Raw genomic sequence first — 24,559 nt, forward strand, 5'->3', positions numbered from 1 at the left:
AGTAGCCTTTTCTATCTTTATGATCAATTTTAATCTTCAGAAAATAAAAACACTGTGTTTTTCTAATTTTGACTTTTCTCATAGGAAAACTGATCTACATTATGCCTCAGTTGGGCCTGCACAAGGACCAGAATTATTAGTGTCTAGAAACAATACATATCATACAGATATCATTTTACAGTGGCCTCCCCTCCATTCAAGACCCCCAAAGGATGTCAGAAACCACAGATAGTACTGAACCCTATATATACTATGTTTTTCCCTATCCTACATACCTATGATAAAGTTTAATTTATAAATTAGCCACAGTAATAACAAAAACTGATAAAATAAAACTTATAACAGTATACTGTAATAGAAGGTAGTGAATATGGCTGTCTCTCTCTCTCTCTCTCCAAATACTCGATTGTACTGTACTCACTCTTCTTATGAGAATGTGAGATGATAAAACGCGTGATGAGATGAAGTGAAGTGAATGACATAAGCATCGTGACATAGGCTACTGTCGACCTTCTGGATGCATCAGAAGGAAGAGCATCTGCTTTGGGGGATCTTGGATCATTGAGCTTTGATGATGTGGACGGTCGGGTGTCAGGAGCAGACGACCACGTCGCTGGTTGGTGATCACGAGCAGGACAGAGCAGGATGGCGCGAGATTTTATCACACTACTCAGAATGGCGTGCCATTTGAGCCTTATGAAGTGTTTATTTCTAGAATTTTCCATTTGATCCTTTCAGAACAGGGTTGCCTGCAGGTAATTGAAACCACGGAAGGCAAAACCGTGGATGAGGGAAAACTACTGTACATACTACCAGTGAGGAATATTTAAATTTAGAACTGATTATCATAGATACCCAGGAGGAAGTGGGCAGTTAGCTCTGTGCCATGATGATGAGTATGGTGTGGGACCCCCCTTCATGGAAACCTAGGGTTGCCCAAATTTTAGGGGCAAAATGAGAGTTTATTGGGGCTTTAGCTGTAGAGTAGGAAATTCCTACCTTAGATAATACCAAAAGCTAGAGTGGTGAACAAAATACAAGAAAGCATAAGGAAAACCAAGGCCCCAGTACCAAGGAAAGCACATAACATCCCCAGATCAGTTGGGAGCAAGAAAAAGGGATTAAGGTCGAAATTACAAAGCCAAGAATTGAGAACTCAGGGGAAAGAAATGCAGAAAGATGAGCAAAGGTCATGTCTTCTAGAAATGTCCTTAAATACCAGAGCATCTCAGGGAGTGATAAAGGTCTGGGCTATTTCCATCTTTGGAATATTGCAGCATTTTATACATCATAATGACTTTCCAATCAGAAGTATAAAAATTGTGGTATGGTTTGATGTTCATTTTTAACAAATTAATGCTTTTAACAAAAGTTTTGCAATGAAATATATGTGCTATACGGGAGACAGTTATAAAATTTCTGAATTAAACACACACACACACACAGACACACACACACACACACACACACACACACACACACACTCTAATTTATGGAGCACTAGCTGGTTTGTCCAGTTTGAGGAACCAGGTTTAAAGTTTAGTGCTGCCTTCTTTCAGTCCTATCAGTGTTCCTTTGTAACTGAGCGCACAATCTCACTTGTACCTGATATTAGAAACCTGAACTTGGGGCCTTTAATGTATGTGAAAGCTGGCCCAAACCTCCTTGCCTTGTCGCCTCTGCCCATCACAGGATAGATCTTGTAAATCACAGCTGGTAACTCATCTTTATTAGCCTGATAAGTTTGGCTGACCTCAAAGGTTAGAAATAACACTATGAATTTATAGAGCCCTAAAAAAACTGATTTAACATTTCTGATGCATTTCTGATAGGCGAAATGCCTGGGAGACATGTTTTATTAATGTTTTTGTTTGTTGGCATCTTTCATTCTTTTGCATACAAATTCTTCTTTGTGTATTAATTTTGCCTGGACTTGTGGTTTTCATGACCACAGAAAATTTAAAAGGGAAACTTTGACAAGTACCTCTTTAATTTGATGGTTATAGACAGCTAATGTGAGTAAACTGTGTTAAAATGTGTTAATTATCCAATGTGGCAGTCCAATCAATTTCACCAGGAGGTTGCCAACATTCTCCATTGTTTTCTGGTAGGAAGCGCAGAATGGTTTTTAGAAACTACAAAACAGAGAACATTAGGAACATTCCAGTGTTAGCAAAATGAATAATAAAGTACTATTTGCAGAACTGCTCCATTTAAACAGTTGCATTTGTATTAATAATCTACTTTTTTGTAAGGACAATATAACTGGACATTGGAGAAAAGAAATTTGATTGCAGTAGACTAGAAGAAAAATAATCCTCCATCATGGAATCCATCACTTGGAAACACCATAATATATAATGTTTCATTATTTTCAAAGTGTATTCATTTAAAGTGTTGCTTTTAATTTAGTTTCAACAACATACTTTTAAGACAGCTTTTTTTTTTTTTTTTCTGTACGCGGGCCTCTCACTGTTGTGGCCTCTCCCGTTGCGGAGCACAGGCTCCGGACGCGCAGGCTCAGCGGCCATGGCTCACGGGCCCAGCCGCTCCGCGGCACGTGGGATCTTCCCGGACCGGGGCACAAACCCGCGTCCCCTGCATCGGCAGGTGGACTCTCAACCACTGTGCCACCAGGGAAGCCTTAAGACAGCTTTTGAAGTCAACTTTTAAATTCCTAGGATAGCTACGTATTAAGAGGTGTTCTTAATAATCACAGCTGGTATGAATCTTCATCACACACCTAACCTATCTGCACCATTTTGGGGTACCTATCCCTTTTATCATGAATTATTTTTGTTTACTTTGCATCTTATCTACCAAAATTTAATTTCCATAAGGACATGTATTTGAGGGGACTCAATAGCTACAAGTGATAGAAACCCAATTCCACTGACTTAATCAAATGGGGAATTATTGACTCATATAACTGGAATGCCAGGTGTAAACTTGCTTCAGGTAGGGCAAAATCCAGCTCAGATCCCAACAATATTAACCTGTTTCTCTCCATCGCAGATCAGCTTTCATTATGGTTGACTGAATTTCCAAGTAGCCTTTCTCTGTGTATGGTAAGAAGGCTACTTATTACCCCAGGCTTGTATTCCACCAGCTTATCAACCAAAGAGATAATGCCTTTCTCTTAATAGTTTCAGTGAATGTCTCAAGTTTCAAGTAGGACTCACATTAGCTCAGCTTGGGTGATAGACTCATCCGTGAACCAGTAATTGTGGCTGAGGGGTGGTGGTGCTCTGAATGGCTCTGCTGGAAGCACATAGAGTGAGAGTGGAATGAAAGTGGCTCTAAAAAGGAAGGGGTGTGTTTTTCTAGAAGAAAGAGGAATGAATTGGGGGCACATGAAGTCAGCATGTACCTTACAGAGCAGGACTATGCCTAACTCTCATCCTGTCTCATACTGAACCCCTCACGCCTTCCCTACAGCATCTACTCATTAAAGTCCACATCTTAAACTAGAGAAGCTATCAAATAAATGAATGCATGCATGAAGTGTCAGAGAATAGTGGGAAATGAATTGGCTCTGAAGTCAGACGGAACTGGTTGTAAATTTAGGCTCCACCAGACCAGCTGAGAGAGCTTGGGGACGATTACTGCATGGGCTCCCATTTTCTCTTTGGTAAATTGGGGATAATAATACAGGGATTTTTAAGAGGACTAGATGAGAAAATATATGTAAGTCATAGAGTCCAGATCTTCTTGTTTTAAGAAAAAAAGAAAAAAGTTAGGAGGACACTCTCCATTAAAATGTTATCTAGTCTATTAGTATTGTAATTATCATTTAAATTTAATTTTTGAAGTTTAACATTTTACTATTAAAACTTAGTTGATTATTCATACAATTAAAGAATACAATTTAGTGTCTATTGATTTGGGTTCAAATATGTAATATACTTTTTAATTCAACATCTGTGTTTTTCATGAAATGAAATTGAAAAGTACCATTTGAGGAAATTTTATACTTGATCTAGTTTCTTTTTAAAAATATGTGTCCCCTTAATGCTAGGAATGGATTGATAATTTTGTCACTTTACATAAGTATATAAAGACGGGAGGAAAACAATTATTTTTATGCTTTGAGACAAATAATACTCTTCTCGTTACTATTTATACCCAACTCAAGAGGTGATATTATGGTAGAGTTATCATTTGTATATATAATACCAAAGAAGAATAAATATTTAATCTGTTGGTTTCCTTCCCTTCTCCTTTATGCCTTCCTGTATTTCCCCAGAGGTGTCCACTCTGATATGTTTTGCTTTTACAATAACCCCAGAAAGGTAAAGGGATTGACATGCTGACCTGAGGAAGCCATCTCTTGACACTATTTACTTATTATCTGAGGAGGTAGAAGAGGTCTAAAAACAAATATAATTCTTCAGCAGTTGACTTGATATTAAATCTCACCATGCATCGCATTTGTTTTTATACACTGACAAAAATGAAATTACAGAATGCCATTCAGCTATGGGGCTGCTGAAAAAAATGTAACAGTACATGGCTGTGTTTCTCCATCAAAAATAGTTCAGGTAGGTGTTAAATAAAGACTATTGAAAGATATATGTATGGACAACACCAAATCCTATCCCTATGCAGGTTTTGGAAGAACCAAGGATAGAAGAAAAAAAAACAGGGTATTTTGGAAAAGGCTAAAATGTACACTTCCTGAAAGAAGCAAAACCTGCCAGCTGAGATACTCAAACAGGAAGCGATTAGCCAATCCAAGGTCATGGCCCTTTGGCTGTCATCACATGTAGAGGTGGTCCAGGACAGTTTCACAAAGAAAAGCCTTCTAAAGGCATAATCAATCCAGTTGAGTAATCTTCTTCCCAAACATCGTCTAGTTTTCAATATTTCAGGACTTTTCAAACATTTCCACTAACAAGCCTCTAAAGACGGAGAACAAACTCATATCCCCAAGAATGTGCAGATTAGCCTAAAGTGACGACATGCCCTCTAAGCTTTATGTTTTATTTCAAAAAGTAACTTACATGTACACCTTAAATATGTACATTTTTGTTAACTGCACCTCAATAAAGCTAGAAAAAGTAATTTATATATAAAATTATATGATAGAAAAAATGTACATTCCTTAATGTAAAATAAATAGTAAAAAATATTTGAGTTTATTCCCACTTAACTGACTTTTCCACCAAATCTTTAAGTACAAATCCACGCTATGGCCAGATTTGTGTGACCATTGCTTCACTATCATTGTCACAGCACTATTCCATAAACACCAAAGAGGCCTGGAATTGTGGCTCACTTCTTCATTGCTGAATCCCCAGAGCCTACGCAGTACCTGGCACAGAGTAAATACTTGGTAGATGTTTGTTGAGTGAATGAAAGAATTAAGTAATATGCCATGTTTATCCTCTGGCTTCCCATTTTCTCAGCACACAACCCCCAGAGGATGTGTACTTGCCTTTGAAAAGCACTGCTCGATGGGATGCAAATTGAAGCTGAAGTTCGGAATTCACAGAGACAAATTAATGGAACAGTTTTCTCTTCACTTCTGTGATCTTTTTAGCTGAATTATGGGTGCGGCTGATTTCATGGATCAAATGACCGTGTCTTCTAGGTCTGCAGACGCAGTACTCAGGAATTATCCAATTAATATGACTAATAGAGACCGTACAAATGAGCGTCAGCATGATCATGGGGGTCTCAGGTTTCTGAGCGTCGAAGCCACATCAAATCTGTGGAAGAAATGTTCTTCTGAAAGAACGAAACTCCGGAGGATGCCTTGTTCCTCTCCAGCGCCTCCATCTGTCCTCTGCCCTCGCGTTCCCCTCCTGCCCCTGGAGGTGATCAGTATTTTTGCAGATCTTCATTTCTGGTCATACGGCATATGTGTTGTCGGTCTCAATTACCTCTCATTTCTTGGGCATTAGAAAGAGCAGGCTAATCTGCTATTAAAACATGATGACAAGGCACTGACTAAACAGGGAGCACGAGGACCCATGGTCACCGTGGAAGGAAAAGAATTGCTGATTTAAAATATCCTCTTACTCCAGAAATGCTCACTTTTAGATGAAACATTGCCTTAAGGAAAGTCAACACCAAAAAAATTTAATTTTAAAAACAACTACTGAAATTTTTGGCTTCTTTTTATTGAGCACATCTTGGGTGTTAAGTGCTTGATAAAATTAACCCATTTACCCCTCCCACGGGCCTGGTGGGCGGGGCTAGGGGAGTCACGTGTCCTCACTCTGAGCAGGATGAGAACACTTGGAACAGTTAAGCCACTTGCTCAGCATCACAGGTGAACCCGTGGCAGGTAAACCCTTAGCAGAACAAGGGTCCAAATGCAGATCTGTCTGGGTCTAAAGTCTGAATTCTTATCGTGGTGCTATATGCATTGTGGCTCTTCGCAGCAGGTCAACAAAGGCAAGATGGGGAAGACTTAGACTTAGGACCGTCCTGTGAAGATGAGAATTCAGATCAGGAACAAAGAGAAGAGGATATTCTGGTAAACGTGGCTGGTGAAAATGGCAATGCATCGTGCTAGAAACCAGAGCCTATAATCTGAATGGAACAAGGTGAAGTACTGCCACCTTATACCTCTTGCTTGAGTTTTAATATCTCCTAACACCACAGCTAGTCTCTCTATTGTACTAAAATAGCTTGTGTTGTTGAAATAATGGTTTGAAGGTTACAGCTAGAAGCCTCCCATTCTAAATACCCCCATCAGCATGATTGGTCTGTCAACTTGGGTGAAATTTCACCAGTGGGTTGAGACTCGTTTTTTTTTTTTTTTTTTTTTAACTCTTTCTTTACAATACAGAAATTACCACTGGTAATTTTTTAGTTGCCATGTTCACCTCTTAAACCAGCCCTCTGGGGTAATGTGCCAGAATACGCCAAGAGTGGTCCTAATTTATTTATACAACTTCATGTGGGTCTTTAATCATCTCCATTTGCCGAATGGTAAAGAGATTTCCCAGGGCTTCCCTGGTGGTGCAGTGGTTAAGAATCCGCCTGCCAATGCAGGGGACACGGGTTCAAGCCCTGATCCGGGAAGATCCCACATGCCATGGAGCAACTAAGCCTGTGCGTCACAACTACTGAGCCTGTGCTCTAGAGCCCGCAAGCCACAACTACTGAGCCTGCGTGCCGCAACTACTGAAGCCCGCACGCCTAGAGCCCGTGCTCCACAACGAGAGAAGCCACCGCAATGAGAAGCCCACGCACCGCAACAAAGAGTAAGCCCCTGCTCACCGCAACTAGAGAAAGCCCGCATGCAGCAATGAAATCCCAAGGCAGCCAAAAATAAATAAATTTAAGAAAAAAAAGAGATTTCCCCAAGGACACACAGAATATGATAGAATTTGGATGTTAACCCAGGTCCTCAGCTTTGTCCATTATGAACTGTCGCACCACATAAGGGAATTTAGAAGTAAATGCCCCAGTAGAGCCTTAGAAAATGGGACACTGAATAGGAAGGTTTGATAAGACTTACCTGTGGAAGGCTGGAACCTGACAAGGGTATGTGTTAAGGTAATAGTCACAGGGACCACAAGAAAGTCCCAAAGGTTAAAGTCAAATGAGGAACCAACTCTATATCTCAGATTTGCCAAAGAAAGTCCAACTATAAGTTTTGATGACACGAGGGGTGGTGATTACACTATATTGAAGAAAGTGTTTCATAGGCAAAGATAGCTTCCATTGTGAGCAATTTAATTTCAAGGAATTAGTGTTCCATTCAGAAGGGGAGCTTGGAAGACCTCCTTTAAGAAAAATGAGAGTGGAGAGGATTATATAAAATAATTATATGAAAAATATATGTAACTGTGATGTAAAGAGCTATGTAATTGCAAGCTAGCTGAGAGTGAAGTGCGGTGTCATCTGCCTTGTTGCAATAGCTGCAAACACAGAGTGGTTGAGAGCCATGGAGTGGGGGGATGGAGAGATGATAGCACCCCAGATACATTGGGGAAGAAAGATGGAGAGGCCCCACAGGAGACAGAGCTAGAATGGCCAGGCACTTCAGGGTAAGTGCAAGGATTAAGTGGGATCATAAAAACCAAGATGTAAAGGTTTCAACAGAGGGTATGGATATGTGGAGACTGGAAAGCTGGTCAGACATACAGATTGAAAACTAAACACAATTAGAAATCCTTTTAATTAAAAAAATAAAGAATTATCTGTCAAGTTACGTAGAGAGGAGAACTCTATTTCAGCAGTTCTCTAGTTTGAACATCGAAATGCTCTGACTGCAAGTGAAAATTCATGTTTTCTTAATCATGGAACCTTGCCAAAGCCATCTCCAGAGCATCGAGCAATTGTGTTCTCCCCAAACCTGGTAAAGAGCCATTTTCCCTATGCCGTGGATGCTCCCTGACCTTTGTCACTTCCCCGTGGTGGTCACTGCTGCCTCTGCCTTCTCCAGGATTTAGACAAACACAGACTTGAACATTTTCTGTTCCCTTCATCTCTCCAAAGGTCCAATTGTATTTCTCAGCAGCTGCTCTGTTTCTGAGGAGGTGAAGATCCCCTTCAAAACTGAACCTCGGGGGACTTCCCTGGTGGCTCAGTGGTTAAGAATCTGCCTCCCAATGCAGGGGACATGGGTTCCAGCCCTGGTCCGGGAAGATCTCACATGCCGCAGAGCAACTAAGCCCGTGTGCCACAACTACTGAAGCCCTTGCGCCTAGAGAAGTGCTCCACGACAAGAGAAGCCACCGCAGTGAGAAGCCGGCACACCACAACGAAGAGTAGCCCCCGCTCACCACAGCTAGAGAAAGCCCACGCACAGCAACGAAGACCCAAGGCAGCCAAAAAATAAATTAAAATTAAAAAAACTGAACTTCAAGGACTGCCCTCGTGGTGCAGTAGATAAGAATCTGCCTGCCAGTGTAGGGGACACGGGTTCGAGCCCTGGTCTGGGAAGATACCACATGCCGCGAAGCAGCTAAGCCCATGCGCCACAACTACTGAAGCCCATGGGCCACAACTACTGAAGCCCACGCACCTAGAGCCCGAGCTCCAGGCTACCCTTGAACCACTGTTCTTGGAACTGTCAGCTCTGGGTCAGCATTTAAGGCAGCCTGACCAGAGAACCTCTTCCTCAGCTGCACCCAAGGAGGAAGGAGCCAGCTGTAGCAGGAGGAATTGGCAGTGGATTGACAGTCACTGCTCACAGGAAGCCTCCTGCTTCTTTTTGTTTTCATGGGATCAGCGTCCACAGTTTTCTTCAACTCTTTCCTTCCTGGGCTCTTATGAGCAAGAGGCAAGAGGAAGAATAGAGGCAACAAGAAAGGATAGGACCATTGGTCTTTATTTTGTCCTCTTGATGATTTCTCCCCCCCTCTTCTCTTCATTCCTGCTCTAAAATTTGCCCTGACATTGAGCTGGATGGTGGTGGAGAGTTAGTGATTTATTATTCTCTGGCAAAAGCACATTTTTCCTTTCAGACGTATACCTTTAGAAGTCTTACTTTAAAGTCCACAGGCACCCCACAGATGGATTGAGAAACAGAATATCTGCCAAAGCCAAGTTAGACAATTCTGTGAGTGTGATCAAAGAAGTTCAAAGGCAAATTGGGGTCCGTAAGAAAGGAACAGGGCAAGTGAAATAGATCAAAGCCTGATCTACTCAACTGCGAGGAGGACACAGGCTCTGAGGACAAGGGATGGGAAGGAAGAACAAGAAGTAAAGAGATCAATTCATGCTTGAGCTAGAATAACCAACATCTGGAAAAGAGGTTAATAGGTGGCAGTTTGGGGATTTCTGAGTGAGACTGAGATGGGAAAACAAGTACAGAGATCTCCTCTCCCATCTCTCCCTTGAAATGCATAAAGGTACAAACCCTGTCTACCACCTGTTTTTGTGAAGAAGGTCTATTGGAACACATCTTTCACTGCTTTTACATTATAACTACTGAGTTGAATAATTATAACAGAGACCGTGTGGCCTGCAGAGCAAAAAAATAACTGGATTGTTACACAAAATATTTGCTGGCCTTCCTCTATATTAATGAATGGAAAACTCTAAATGGATAATATTCTCAGAAAATATAAATTTCTGAAATTTATTCAAGAAAAAAGTATAGTAAAAAACAAAAAGGAAAGCAACGAGTGGTAAAACAATTGTTAAATGAATACGTCTCTAGAGGGCTTTGTGACTGATTTGCTCAGATCTCCAATGCTCTACAATCTGCTTTAGAGCAGAGCAAAAGAATAAAATATTTCTAGTTAATTTTATGAAGCACAACTTTGAAATCAAAACTTAACAAAGCTTTATATGAGAAGCTACAAGATATCAATCTCCTATATTAATATTGACACAGAAATAAAATATTAGCCAAGTCAGTCCGTTACTATGTAAGAGAAATTTGATATCATGGAGTAAGGTTGATTTCAAAAATGTTAAGAAGTCTGGGGCTTCCCTGGTGGCGCAGTGGTTGAGAGTCCGCCTGCCGATGCAGGGGACACGGGTTCGTGCCCCGGTCCGGGAAGATCCCACATGCCGCGGAGCGGCTGGGCCCGTGAGCCATGGCCGCTGAGCCTGCGCGTCCGGAGCCTGTGCTCCGCAACGGGAGAGGCCACAACAGTGAGAGGCCTGCGTACCACAAAAAAAAAATTAAAAAAAAAAAAGTTAAGTCTTAGTGTTATAATATCTCTGAAACTAATTGATTGATTTATTGATTGATAAGCCTAAAAAGACACATTAAGATGAGGGGAAACCACTTTTATAGCTGGAAACTTCAAAGATGCCATCATCTTTACATCTTGGGTTTTATGATCCCACTTAATCCTTGCACTTATCCTGAAGTGCCTGGCCATTCTAGCTCTGTCTCCTGTGGGGCCTCCCCATCTTTCTTCCCCAATGTATCTGGGGTGCTATTGATGGCATCAATAGCAATAGCATTGTGAGGAGTTTCTGCCAGAAAAATTATAGAAAAAAAAACCCCAGAATTAAAGAAAAGGTGCCCACTAAGTAGGGCAAGCTGGAGATACTTTTTTCACAGTGATAGCACATTCTTAAGAAGAAATTGTGTGGGGTGGGGAAGGAGGGATGGAAGGAAAACATAATTAGATCTGCTGATGAATGAAAGACATTTGGTAAAATTTATTATTACTATTTTAAAAACAGGAATAGAGACTTTCTTAACGAGATAAAGTATTTATATCAGACTCAATATTGAAACATTTGGGCCTTATCACTAAAGTTAGAAGCAAACTAAGGGACCACTTTTATATAGTGTTGCTCTGGAAATTCTGGCTAAGGCAATATGACAAGGTAAAAAAAGTAAGACTTCCTGGTGCACTGGCTACTGCTATTGCTGTGAGTAATAAACCGGTTTTAACTCTGACACAGGAGTCTCGTTTTCTGATAGTAAACTGTCTTCCAAAGTGGCTGCACCATTCTGCATTTCCCACCAGCACTGAACGAGAGTTCCTGTTGCTCCACATCCTCACCAGCATTTGGTGGTGTCAGTGTTCTGGATTTGGGCCATTCTAATAGGAGTGTGTAGTGTTATTTTAATTTCCAGTTCCCTGGTGACACATGATGTGGAGTACCTTTTCTTATGCCTATTTGCCATCTGTATTCCTTCTTTGGTGAGGTGTCTGTCAAGGTCTTTGGGTCATTTGTTAACCAGGTTGTTTTTTTATTGTTGAGATTTAGTTCTTTTGTCAGATACATCTTTTGCAATTATTTTCTTCCAGTCTGTGTCTTGGCTTTTCATTATCTTGACAGTGCCTTTCTCAGAGCAGGAGTTCTTAATTTTAATGAAGTCCAGCTTGTCGATTCCTTCTTTCTTGGATCAAGCCTTTGGTGTCACATCTAAAAAGTCATCTAGGTTTTCTCCTATGTTATCTTCTAGGAGTTTTATAGTTTTGTGTTTTACATTTAGGTCTGATTCATTTTAAGTTAATTTTTGTGATAGGTGTAAGGTCTGTGTCTAGATTTTTTTTTTTTTTTTTTACATATGGATGTCCAGCTGTTCCCAATCTTATTATTTTTTAAAGCATGAAATTTAACCAAAAAAAAGAAATAAAATAAATAACACATAACCGTGTACATATCATCTACATTTTACATATGTTAACATGTTGCCCTAAGGGCACTCTCTCCCACCCCTTTCTCTTTCTCAATAAGCATTGTATGTACACTAATAGATCCGTTTCCTCACAACTTCCTCTTCTTCTTTCTTCAGAAACAAGACAATCTTTTGTGCTTAATACTTGCATGCATTTTTTTTTACTTTTAGTACATATGTATATATCCACAAACAATACTCATTTTGTTTTGTGTGTTTGCAAAATATACATAATAGTATCCTTGTAAAGTATCTTTTTGTAGTTTGCCTTCCGTAGCACAACTTTATGCTTTTGAGAGTTACCCAGGTTGATCCATGTAGATCTGGTCCATTCATTTTATCTACAGAAAAGTATTTTATGAATAGACAACAATCTATTTCTTCACCTTCCCCTCAAGAGACAGTTAGGTTGTTTCCACAAATATTAGAGCCATTTTCCAAATGGAGAAAATTGGACATTACATAGTAGTAAGAAAATTTCTATTTTGCACTTTCCACTCAAAGAATGACACAGTCAATTGGATTGACAGCAGCGGTTAACTATGTCTGAGATCTTTCCACAAGAAACTAAATTTACCTCCTAGTTATTATCTCCCTTGGAAGTTAATAGAAGGTAGTTATAACACCACTTGACGAAGGTTGGTGGTATTCAAACATATTTTCCCGTTCTTTCTCTTTTTTCTTTTTTTTGCATGCTAAATTGAGTTGTTCCCTTTGTGAGATTCAAACCCCCACTGAAACAAGTCCTTTTCCATTCTCTCCCATGGCCTTGTACATACAGGAAAAGAGAGACAATTTCTTCCAGCCCCAAACGTGAAGAAATCGAGTGATGATGGGCAATGTTCGAGTTTTCTGAGTACTTTATTTCCCATGAATAGTATCAGTGAATTTAAAGTAGTCGTTTTCAACTGGGGGTGATCTTGTACCCCCATCCCCGCCCTGAGAACACCTGGCAGGATCTGGAGACAGCTTGGGCTGTCGTGACTGACACAGGGATGACGCTGAGAGCCTCTCGTAGGTAGAAGCCAGGATGCTGCACACCGTGCTACAGCAGGGAGGACAGTCCCCACTTGATAATCGTCCTCTCCCAAATGTCAGTAACGCTGACGTTGAGAAATTCTGATTCAAAGAAGCAGAAACCAAAATTACACACTTCAGCTTCTATCTTTACTCCAGGAGAACCCCTGTACTGAGGCCCAACTTGACACTGAATTTGTTTGAGGAAATACATTGTTACGAGACAGACAGAACGTCTCTCCTGTCATCCTCCCACCCATGCCCAGCTAGCCCTCGCAGATGGCTTCAGTTCCTCTTTTATCCTCCTGTTATATAACTTCCCACCTTCCTTTGAAGGCCCCTCCAGCTCCAAGCCTGTGTATCCTTCGGAGATGAAGCCTAGTTAGCTTTCTTCAGCCTGGAAGGCAGCGCACCTTACCTTTCTGGGTTTATTGTTTCCCCTAAGGTTGCTCTCCCCAGCCACTGAATTAACCTCAGGGCAGTAGGAGAAACTGGCTAATTCCAGAGGAGGTGAACAGGAAGGACCTTTTGCTGTCTGTGAGAATTCAGGGACCCTTCCCAGAGCCAGCCAGCCAGTCTGTTCAAGCTTGCCTTAGTTTGATGGACTCCAACTTTCTGAGAAGGTGACACTGGAGCTGGTGCATGAATCGTAATCCCAGACACATGTTCAGAAATTCCTGGTGGTGAGAATTAAGAGCAGGACATTACGACAAGGCAAGATCATTGGCCTGTGCTGGGTTCTCCCACTAACTAGCTGTGTGACCTTGGGCAAGTCCCTTTCAATGTAAGATGAATCACAAAACAGGCAGCATGTTCTTAAGCTGCAGGTCCCCAAAGGCACCCAAAACAGGGGAAGGAAACTCCCACCTCTGATAGACTTTACAATCTGACATTCTAGAAACAAGTTTTTTTGATTTCACTATTCATATAGGTTTTATTTTCATTTTAAATTGCACAGTCTTTTCAGTGTTGAGGATTTCTAAAGGTCTTAATCTAGTTTTGGTTGTGAGGGATGCCAGACCCAGACTCCAGAGTTCTAGCTCCAGCTACCTCAGTGTTCATATTGCTTCTAAAGACTGAAGGCTTTCGACCCATTCTTTCATAAAACAAATAATTTGCAATACCTATTATGTACTAAACACTGTACTAGATCCTGGATTTTATAGAAATGAATGGTAGTACAAAGTACAGACCAATCATTCATTTATTTATTAGACATCTATTGAAGCCCACTCTGTGTGAGACAGTATACACATCAGTCAACCAAGAAGAGTTCCTGCCTTAATGATGTCACAGTCTAGTGTAAGAATAGACAGGTGGCTGCCCTGGAGTAAGAGGCCAGAATAGCTCAGAAGTACAGAGAAGGGACTGATACAGCCTATTGAGCGGAGGGGCTTTCTGGAGGAGATGGCATCTGATTTCTGGAAAATATAAACTATATCAAAGTCTAATGGATTCCATAGTTGCTTGTTGGCTTTAATCCTTTTGGTGAATATTTATAGAGTATCTACTATGTCATAGGCATTATGAGAAGTTTCAGGAATTCAGAGAATAGGCAAATATAGTCCCTAAGTTCCTACAACTTAATGTCTGCAAGGCCTTAATGGACCTTACAATTTAAAGCTCTCACATAAAGCTTGTGAAACCCTGGTGTAGATAAATTCCACATAGTCTTTTGGGTGGTAATTGCCAGAATGGGAACCCAAGTCCTCTGGTTACCACTGAGCATTGTTTCCTCCATCATACTGAATTCCAGAGTGGCTTGGATCCTTCAAAAGACATATCTTGAGAACTCCAACTGTTCTCTGAGGATGCTATGTCCACCTTTAGGGTCTGCCATCCTGCTGCCCTCTTTTTTTTTTTTTTTAATGACAGCACTTTATTACAAAGTGCTTTCACATGCATAGTTCACTTAAGCCTCATGATGAACTCAGAAATAGGGACACTGTATTCCCATTTCACATATGGGGAACATGTGACTTAGTGGAATTGACTTCCTCCAAATTGTTTATATATTACATATATATATATAATACAATAAAATAATAATATATGTATATATAGCCAGTCTATATATCATATATATATGACATAGTCAGTGGCCAAAGCCAGGGTGAAACCCAGTTTGTCTGATCCACAGTCCAGAGCTCTGTCCACGTTTCATGCTGCCTCTTCCAACTCAGACTTCCAACCTTTTAGGTATATAATCCAGGGCGAGTCACTTCACCTTAGTGTCTTAATTTGTAAAATGAAGATGATAATGCTCGCTTGACAAAGATTAGCGACGTCTCATGTTTTTTATTCCTCACGTCTCTGCCTGTTGGGACCTGTCCCTCCTCCACTGTGTGGTTCCCGACAGTGACTGATCTACAGGAGTCCATCTCCACCACCACAGAGGGAGGCACTTGACCCAAAACACTCAATCGGATTGTTCCACTCCCCTGGACACAGTATTCCAAGGGAGTGCAAATTACCCAAGCAGGGTTCATCCTTAGGGGAGCACTGCTGCTGTGAGAGAGAAGGTCCCTGTCCTTCAGAGAGCTTGATTTGATCCTGAACATAGCCCAGCCCTGTGGACTCCAGTTAAGTGAACATCTGTGTAGCTTCAGTTAGTTGATTTTCTGTTACTTGCAACCAAAAGTTTAAAGATACTGTAAAATTAAAGAGATTATATATGTAAAATGTATAGCCCAGTGCCTGGCACGCAGCCGCCACTGAATAAACACGAGCACCTTTTGATCTCCGTCCTCCCCGACCACCTCCCCTAAATATACTAAATTAACAAGTATACATCAAATGCTGTGGAATTTTTTTCTCTTGCTAGTCACCTAATCTGAAGACTATATTTTGCTTATTTTTTATAACATCTTTATTGGAGTATAATTGCTTTACAATGGTGTGTTAGTTGCTGCTGTATAACAAAGTGAATCAGTTATACATATACATATATTCCCATATCTCTTCCCTCTTGCGTCTCCCTCCCTCCCACCTTCCCTATCCCACCCCTCTAGGTGGTCACAAAGCACCGAGCTGATCTCCCTGTGCTATGCGGCTGCTTCCCACTAGCTGTCTGTTTTACATTTGGTAGTGTATATATGTCCATGCCACTCTCTCACTTTGTCCCAGCTTACCCTTCCCCCTCCCTGTGTCCTGCCGTCCTCTTATGGGACAATAAAAGGAAGTCATTCTTTTGCATTATACCGGGTATAATGCTAGACAATCTTTTTTTTTAAACTTTCCCAAATCACCTGTTTTCTGTCCCTTTAACCATTTTTATTTTTCTTCTCCCTTTGTCATCATTTGGAGGACAAAATAGAAAACCTAAACTTTAAAAAGGCCTGACAATTGTAAAATATATTGAAAGTATCTATTCCCAGCCCCTACCCAACAGAATTTTATTAAAATGGCCCTACAGTATTTTTTCTAGTTTTTTAGCTTTTTTTCTAGTTTTATTGAGATATAATTGACATACAGCACTGATAAGTTTAAGGTGTACAGCATCGTGATTTGACTTATATGTATTGTGACATGATTACCACAATAATTTAATTAACATCCATCATCTCATATACATATGAGGAAAAGAAAGAAAGGAAAAAAAAAGTTTTTTCTTATGATGAAACATCTTGGGATCAGCTCCCTTAACAACTTTCAAATATACCGTACAGGAGACTATAGTCATTATTATGGTGTACATTACGTCCCTAGTACTTATGTATCTTATAGCTAGGTTTTTACCTTTTGGCCACCTTCATCCAATCCCCCCCACCACCTCTAATAACTACAAATCTGATCACTTTTTCTATGAGTTTGGTTTTTCTTTTTAGGCAGGGAAATGATGTGATCTGACTTTGATTCCTTTTTATATTTTTATGATTCTGCCATGTGCTGAAGATATAATGCACTGTCAGAAGGCAGGGCTGGAAGCAGACAGGCCAGCATCCTCACTGGGGACACTCAGGTTACTTCAACAAGTGAGGTAGCACTAAAAATGCAAAGAAGTGGGTGGATACAGGCTATATATTGGAAGGAGAGATGAGAACGTTAACAGTTTGGGAAGGAGGACTGAGCAACAGAGCAGAATCAGGGATGATCTCAAGGTTTTGTACTTGACCAATTAAGTCAATATTAACTGAGAAATAAGAATACTAAAAAGAAAACAGGTCTGGTCCAATTTCGAACATGATAAGCTTGAGAAAGATGCCTAAGAAGTGTCTTCATGGATATGCCTTAAAGATGGTTGAAGGGCTTCCCTGGTGGCGCAGTGGTTGGGAGTCCGCCTGCCAGTGCAGGGGACACGGGTTCGTGCCCCGGTCCGGGAGGATCCCACATGCCGCAGAGCGGCTGGGCCCGTGAGCCATGGCCGCTGAGCCTGCGCGTCCGGAGCCTGTGCTCCGCAACGGGAGAGGCCACAATGGTGAGAGGCCCCGCATACCGCAAAAAATAAAAATAAAAAAAAAAGATGTTTGAAGATAAAAGTCTGGAACTCAGAAAAGCACTCAGGACTCGAGATGGAACTGTGAGCGTTGTCAGAAAAGTTAGGAATCTTTGGAGACACAGAATAGAATTCCTAAAACCAGAAAGAAAATGAGGAAGTGCATTTAAAACGTTTAGTTGCACGAGGCTGTTTCTAGCAGCAGCAACCACTAGGCAATGGGGCTGTCTGTCGTCAAAGAGGGGAAAAAATCCTTCTTCCACCTTAAGTCTGTTCCCTCAAGCAAGAGCCAAAACAGGAGTCTATTCTGTGTGGGGAGATTCTGACAGCACAGAATCCCAACAGTGCCTGTGCTTTCAGAAAGGCTTCATGTGTTTAACATTTATTGTGAATGGAGCCCTAAAATTTTACCACCTTCCATAAACCTTTATTGTTTATCTGGGTTTCCGACTCCAAGCAGAAAGTACCCGTGCTCTATCACACATTCCTTGAAGTATGTCAGTGTCAAAGACACAGAACATATTAAGCACGTGGTCCCAAGAGAAAGGAGGCTTTGACAGAAAGAGGCATGAGTCTGCTTCCCTACAACTGTTTTTACCACTTGGCTGGTGGACTGTTCACCATCCTTACTGCATTTTTCTATTCAGCTACCACCAGCTTTGCAGCCCACATAGTTAATACAAATTCTATCAGCATAATTCACATCTCCTTTTATCATACAACTCAGATCTTATTACTAGCTCATCGTACTTCAGTAGGGATTTAGATTGTTTTATAACCATTTTCTCAAATGCTGGGCTCTTTATAAATGTATGACTTTTATGGCAAATCAATACATTTTATCCACCCATTATTCAGCAGGGGACATATCTTACTGCATTCACTATGCTATTAACATTAACTTTTCAATCCAAGGGAAATTTTAAAATAAAAAAAAATTCCTAGTATAAGACAGGAATGAGGAAATAGAGAAAGAAGAGTTGGGATTCAGGAATAAAGTAGAAAGAGTTATGAGTACAACAAGATTTTGCTTTTCTTCCATAATGCAATCAAAGTACATGAACCAGCAGAGATCCTTATTTCTCTCAAAAATTATTAGAATGGTTGGTTTAGGACAGTGGTTTTCAACAGAGGATGATTTTTTCCTCCCTCCCAGGGGACACTTAGCCATGTCCGGAGACACTTTTGGTTGTCACACTGAGGAGGAAGTATTACTGAGTGTGTAGAGGTCAGGGATGCTGCTAAACCCCTTACCATACACAGGACACACCACCTTACAGCAAAGATCCAACCCCAATGCCAATAGTGCCAAGGTTGAGAGACCAGATTCAAAACATGGAGCTTCATAATTCTACCCCTGTTCATGCTCAGCCAGACCCTCAAACAGAGGTTTTAAAATTTTTGTGTATTTATATTCTTTTCAAATTTCAAATCAATCATTAAAGATGCCTTTTGATATACTTGGAAAATGGCTAATAATATCATCTAACTCTTTGGAGAATACGAACAGCCTGGTAATGCTGACTTATCAAAATGCCAGTGAGTGGTTAAAGTTGAGTTGCTTAAACATAGCTCATAAACCTATCAGGGAATCAACTTTAACCATTCAAAATGTCTTAAGAGTCACACACTGGAGTGAAATTGTTGATAAGCAATGTACTTAATCTTGGTTTCTTCATAAACAAATGATTGGCTAATTGACCAGCAAAGGGCTTTGTTAGATTAACAAATAGAATTGAAATTATTAATTTAGTTACTGTTTTAAAATTGCAAATCCCTCCCCCAGCTTTATTTAATTTGGCCAAACACCTAACATATCATTTTAGGACAATTACCCACTACTTAAGTTTCAAATTTATATATCGTGTGTTTTATTTGTTTTATTAACGCTTAGTTCTTCTGCTAATTTTAGGAAGTGAATAGTTTTCCTAGAGCAGATATTAGAAGATTAAACTCTTCAAACTTTTTAAAATAATAGGGAGAATTTAAGTGACTGGAGGTATAACTGTACAAATCAGTGTTACCCAATATATTGGCTAAGAAATCCTGAGGTCTTCAGACTATTTGAAAGGGGTCTTCAATATATGTACACCATAGCAGCTATTTAATACTCGTAACAAAGTGATAATCACTAGCACTTATTGACCAACGGTTACATCCTAAGAACTTTAAATGCATCAAATCACTTTGTAACGTCTCCAGTAGGCTGACAGTATACTCTCCCCACCTTGAAGGCAAGAAACACGGGACTTGTTGAGAGAGGTTGTAACTTCCTCCAGGTAACACATTTGCTAAGAGGAAGAGCTGCATTTGTCTGTCTCAGTCCTGATTTCTCCACCAACCTGCTATACATAAACATATTTGCGATTATTAAATATACAAATTTGAAAAGCATTACTGAACATACAGTATTCTACCATATTCAATTCTCAAGGTGTTGAAAACTAAGACTCCACACAAAGTTTTAACTTTATAAAGACTGAGAGCCATGGTAATAAATTTCTCCCCTCACTTATTTATGCTTCTCAATTATTCTCGCAGCATGCGGTGTTAGAAATGCTTGATGAGATCCTCAGCTCACACAAGCACATTCAGTAACTTAATCATCGATCATGAAACAACACATGACTATTCTACCTTTGTCTCTAGCTTTAAGTTTCTACTTCAATATTCAATATACAGACATATTACTGTACCTATTAAAAACTAAGCAGTTGTTTTTTGCAGGGCTGTGTAATTTAATTGAACCAGGATATGTGTCTCCCTCGCAGACTAGTTAGGTCCTCAACCAGTCTTCTGTGTGATGAGAATATTAGGACTCCAGATATTAGGACTCCAAAAAAATATTCATCAGCATGGCTAGCTGTGAAGTCTGGGGAAGCAGTGGAATGTACTGCAGTTCTTCGGAGCTGGAGCCCTTGGCAATAGAAGGGAATGTAATGGACTTATTTTCCAGTGTTTGTATCCCCCATAATGTTTGTGTCCTGTGGTAACTCAGCATATATTTAAAAAGAATCAGTGGAACTCACTTCATTTCCTGCCTGTTTCATCTTCAGACTGCTTTAACTTTCGATTATTTTCACACGGAGCTGAAACCTAGCTCTTGGAACTGTCTGTTCTTTTATAAGCCCGACAGAAGCTACCTGATCAGACCAGGACTAATTTATTAATTTCTGCCCCAGCCTGTGAGCTGGCAACAGGTGACACAGACAAGTGTTCCTTTCCAAGCCCTGCTCAATTGCATAGGCCTGAGCAAAGTTGTCTTTGATTTAAACCACTAAGTTTTGGGGTGGTTTGTTATACAGCAATAGCTAGCTAAAACAATTAAACTAACATAAGTTTTTAACATTCATCCATTCGGCAATTATTTATTAAGCACCTGCTAAGTGTCAGGGCTGTTCTAGTTGCTGGGTATTTAGCTTTAAGGAAGAAAAAATCTTTCTAATGGAAGATTATATTGCAGTGGAGAGAGACAAAATTAATGTACAGAGAGAGAGAAAGATGATAAAACATAAATATGAACATCAGATGATGGAAAGGAAAATAAAAAGAATAGTGGGCAGAGACTGACGGGGTGAGGTCTCAAGGAGCAAGTCAAGTTGGTATCTGGACCCAGAGTTTTCCAGGCAAAAGGGAAGCAAGTGCAAAGGCAGGCATGTGTCTGGTTTATCTCAGGGAAAACAAGGAGGCTGAGATGGCTGCAGTGCAGTGGGCAGAAGGGAGAATCCTAAGAGGCTGGGTCAGAATGGTATGCTGGAGGCCAAGTTACAAAGGGCTTTGAGGAACCTGCATCACCTTGTGTGTGAGATGGGAAGCCATGAGGGGTTTGATGAAGTAGTGACTGGGTCTGACTGACATCTAGAAGGATGACTGATGAGGACCTTTATTTACTGTATGACAGGCTTTGTCCCTACTGCTTTACACTTATTAATACATTTAGTCTTCACCACTGTGTCAGATAATACTGTTGTTTTACTTCATTGTAAATTTTTATGTGATCACGTAGTACACCTAGCAAATGATACTTCGATTTAGTTCTCAATAAATGTATTTAGGTTTAAACAATCAGTTAAGGGGGGGCTTCCCTGGTGGCGCAGTGGTTGAGAGTCTGCCTGCCGATGCAGGGAACGCGGGTTCATGCCCCGGTCCGGGAGGATCCCATATGCCGCGGAGCGGCTGGGCCCGTGAGCAATGGCCGCTGAACCTGCGCGTCTGGAGCCTGTGCTCTGCAACGGGAGAGGCCGCAACAGTGAGAGGCCCATGTACCGCAAAAAAAAAAAAAAAATCAGTTAAGGGACTTCCCTGGTGGTGCAGTGGTTAAGAATTCGCCTGCCAATGCAGGGGACACGGGTTCGATCCCTGGTCTGGGAAGATCCCACATGCTATGGAGCAACTAAGCCTGTGTGCCACAACTACTGAGCCCGCAGGCCACAACTACTGAGCCCACGTGCCATAACTACCGAAACCTGTGTGCCTAGAGCCCATGCTCCACAACAAGAGAAACCACTGCGATGAGAAGCCAGTGCACCACAATTAAGAGTAGCCCCCACTCGCCGGAACTAGAGAAAGCTCGTGCAGCAATGAAGACCCAACGTAGCCAGAAATAGATAAATAAATTTATTTAAAAAATCAATTAAGACATCAATTAAATGATAGTACATGGTTATATAAGAGGTCATGAAAGTGATAGGCAAAAAAGATTGAAGTTTGAGAACCACAGGTCTAGAGTAGCACTTCTCAAAATTTAATACACATTCGGTTCACCTAAAGAGCTTGTTAAAATATGGATTCTGATCCAGTAGGTCTGGGGTGGGCCAAGATGCTGTAATTTTTTTTTTTTTTTTCCGGTATGCGGGCCTCTCACTGTTGTGGCCTTTCCCGTTACGGAGCACAGGCTCCGGACACGCAGGCTCAGCAGCCATGGCTCACGGGCCCAGCCGCTCCGCGGCATGTGGGATCTTCCCAGACCAGGGCACGAACCCGTGTCCCCTGCATCGGCAGGCGGACTCTCAACCACTACGCCACCAGGGAAGCCCAAGATGCTGTATTTTTTTTTTTTTTTTTTTGCGGTACATGGGCCTCTCACTGTTGTGGCCTCTCCCACTGTGGAGCACAGGCTCCGGACGCGCAGGCTCAGCGGCCATGGCTTATGGGCCCAGCCGCTCCGCGGCACGTGGGATCCTCCCGGACTGGGGCACAAACCCGCGTCCCCTGCATCAGCAGGCGGACTCTCAACCACTGTGCCACCAGGGAAGCCCAAGATGCTGTATTTTTAACTAACACCCAGATGCTGCTGCTGGTCTGTGGACTCAGCTTTGGAACGTAGATCCCGTGGATGCAAGATCTAGGAGCCTGTCAGCTACTTACCCAAATCCATTCAACAGCTGAAGAAAATTAGGGGAGAGTCAAGCTGAATCCTGGTTACCTGAACTCTGGTGCAACATTCATTGCATCTAATGCTAACTCATTTGATAATGTTGATGCAAAATATTCATCAATGATATATCTGAAGAAACTTCCAGGACTCCTATATTTTCCCACAGGTGCTGAATGAGGAAAAATTTAAAACCACTTTTAAAAACACAAATCCTCCAAACAATATACTTTACATCAGCTCCTAACAATTATTTCCCTTCTATTGAAGGAGAGAGATTTCCTCCCATCAGGACCTGCAACATATAATTTGATCTAATGCAACGACAGCTGACTCGCCTCCCTTTAAAGGGACTCGTTAGGATGGCCATTTCTTAATTACATTTTTTTTAATATGGACCATTTTTTAAAGTCTTTATTGAATTTGTTACAATATTGCTTCCGTTTTATGTTTTGGTTTTTTGGCCACAAGGCATGTGGGCTCTTAGCTCCCCAACCAGGGACTGAACCTGCACCCCCTGTACTGGAAGGCTAAGTCTTTAACCACTGGACTGCCAGGGAAGTCCCTCTTAATTACTTTTTAATCGAATCTTTTAATTCCTCACTCACCTTATTGGATCAGATGTCTTCAGATGACCATAAAAACTCTTATTTCTCTGTTAGACAATCAGACCCATTCACCTCTGAACACTGAACGTGTCAGCTAAAACAAGCGACAGTCTGACATGACACTGCTCGCTACAGTAAAAGCCAAGCAGCCATTCATGTTCCACAGCTGCCATGTCCCCTCTATAAAATATTCATTCACGCTGTGTCATTCTTTATTCAGCTGCCAAAAATGAAACAGCTGAGGAACCTTCAAGTCATCAGGATGGAACCGTTGCCCACACAGACATGTCAACGCATCTACAATTAATTTGAGTGTAGTGGGGAGAAAGGCCCTTGCACTGCTGTCAATACTTTTAAAAATGATTAGGAAAAAGTTGCCTGGCAATACCTTCAGGCCACCTTGGCTTTCATTCACCCACAGTTGTGAGAATGAGATCACATACGTTGGGAAGAAACTTTTTTTTTAATTAAAATATAATTTAAATAAAAACCCCTGCTGGCTGCACAGCAGGCAGCGATCACAGCCCCGCCCTTGGACACCTCATGGCCCAGCAGCAGGAATTTTACAGGCAGAACAGAAACTGAAGCCTTATCTGGCCAGAAACTTTTGATTAATCACATCTACTCACTTTGGCCTGGCCTTAACTCCCACGGATAGTCAACGATTCCCAGAGAAGGGTTTGGGATTTATTCCAACCCAGCAAAGAATCAAGATCAACTCAGATCACCCTAACAGTGAGGGAAGAGAATCATCATAATTTTCATCATGTCATTGTTACTTTTCCGTGTTTTGTAGGTTAATTTATTGCCCTGATGAAAGAAAATTCTCCCTAATTCCTCTCTCCCTAATTCCTCCTTTAAGGTTCACAGAGTGTAAATATGTTTCTCCCTTGCCCCCAAGTGGAAACATGAATGAAGGGAATTATGAATTAAAACTGTATCAGTTAGTTATCAGTTGTAGAAAAATGCTACACACACACACACAACTGAATTCATTGCCTTAGAACAAAAATAATTTATTCTCGTGGGCAAGACTTAAGTCCACTGGGGCATGGTTACTCTAGGCT

This window comes from Pseudorca crassidens, chromosome 15, assembly GCF_039906515.1.
Source record: "Pseudorca crassidens isolate mPseCra1 chromosome 15, mPseCra1.hap1, whole genome shotgun sequence".
Classification (NCBI taxonomy): domain Eukaryota; kingdom Metazoa; phylum Chordata; class Mammalia; order Artiodactyla; family Delphinidae; genus Pseudorca; species Pseudorca crassidens.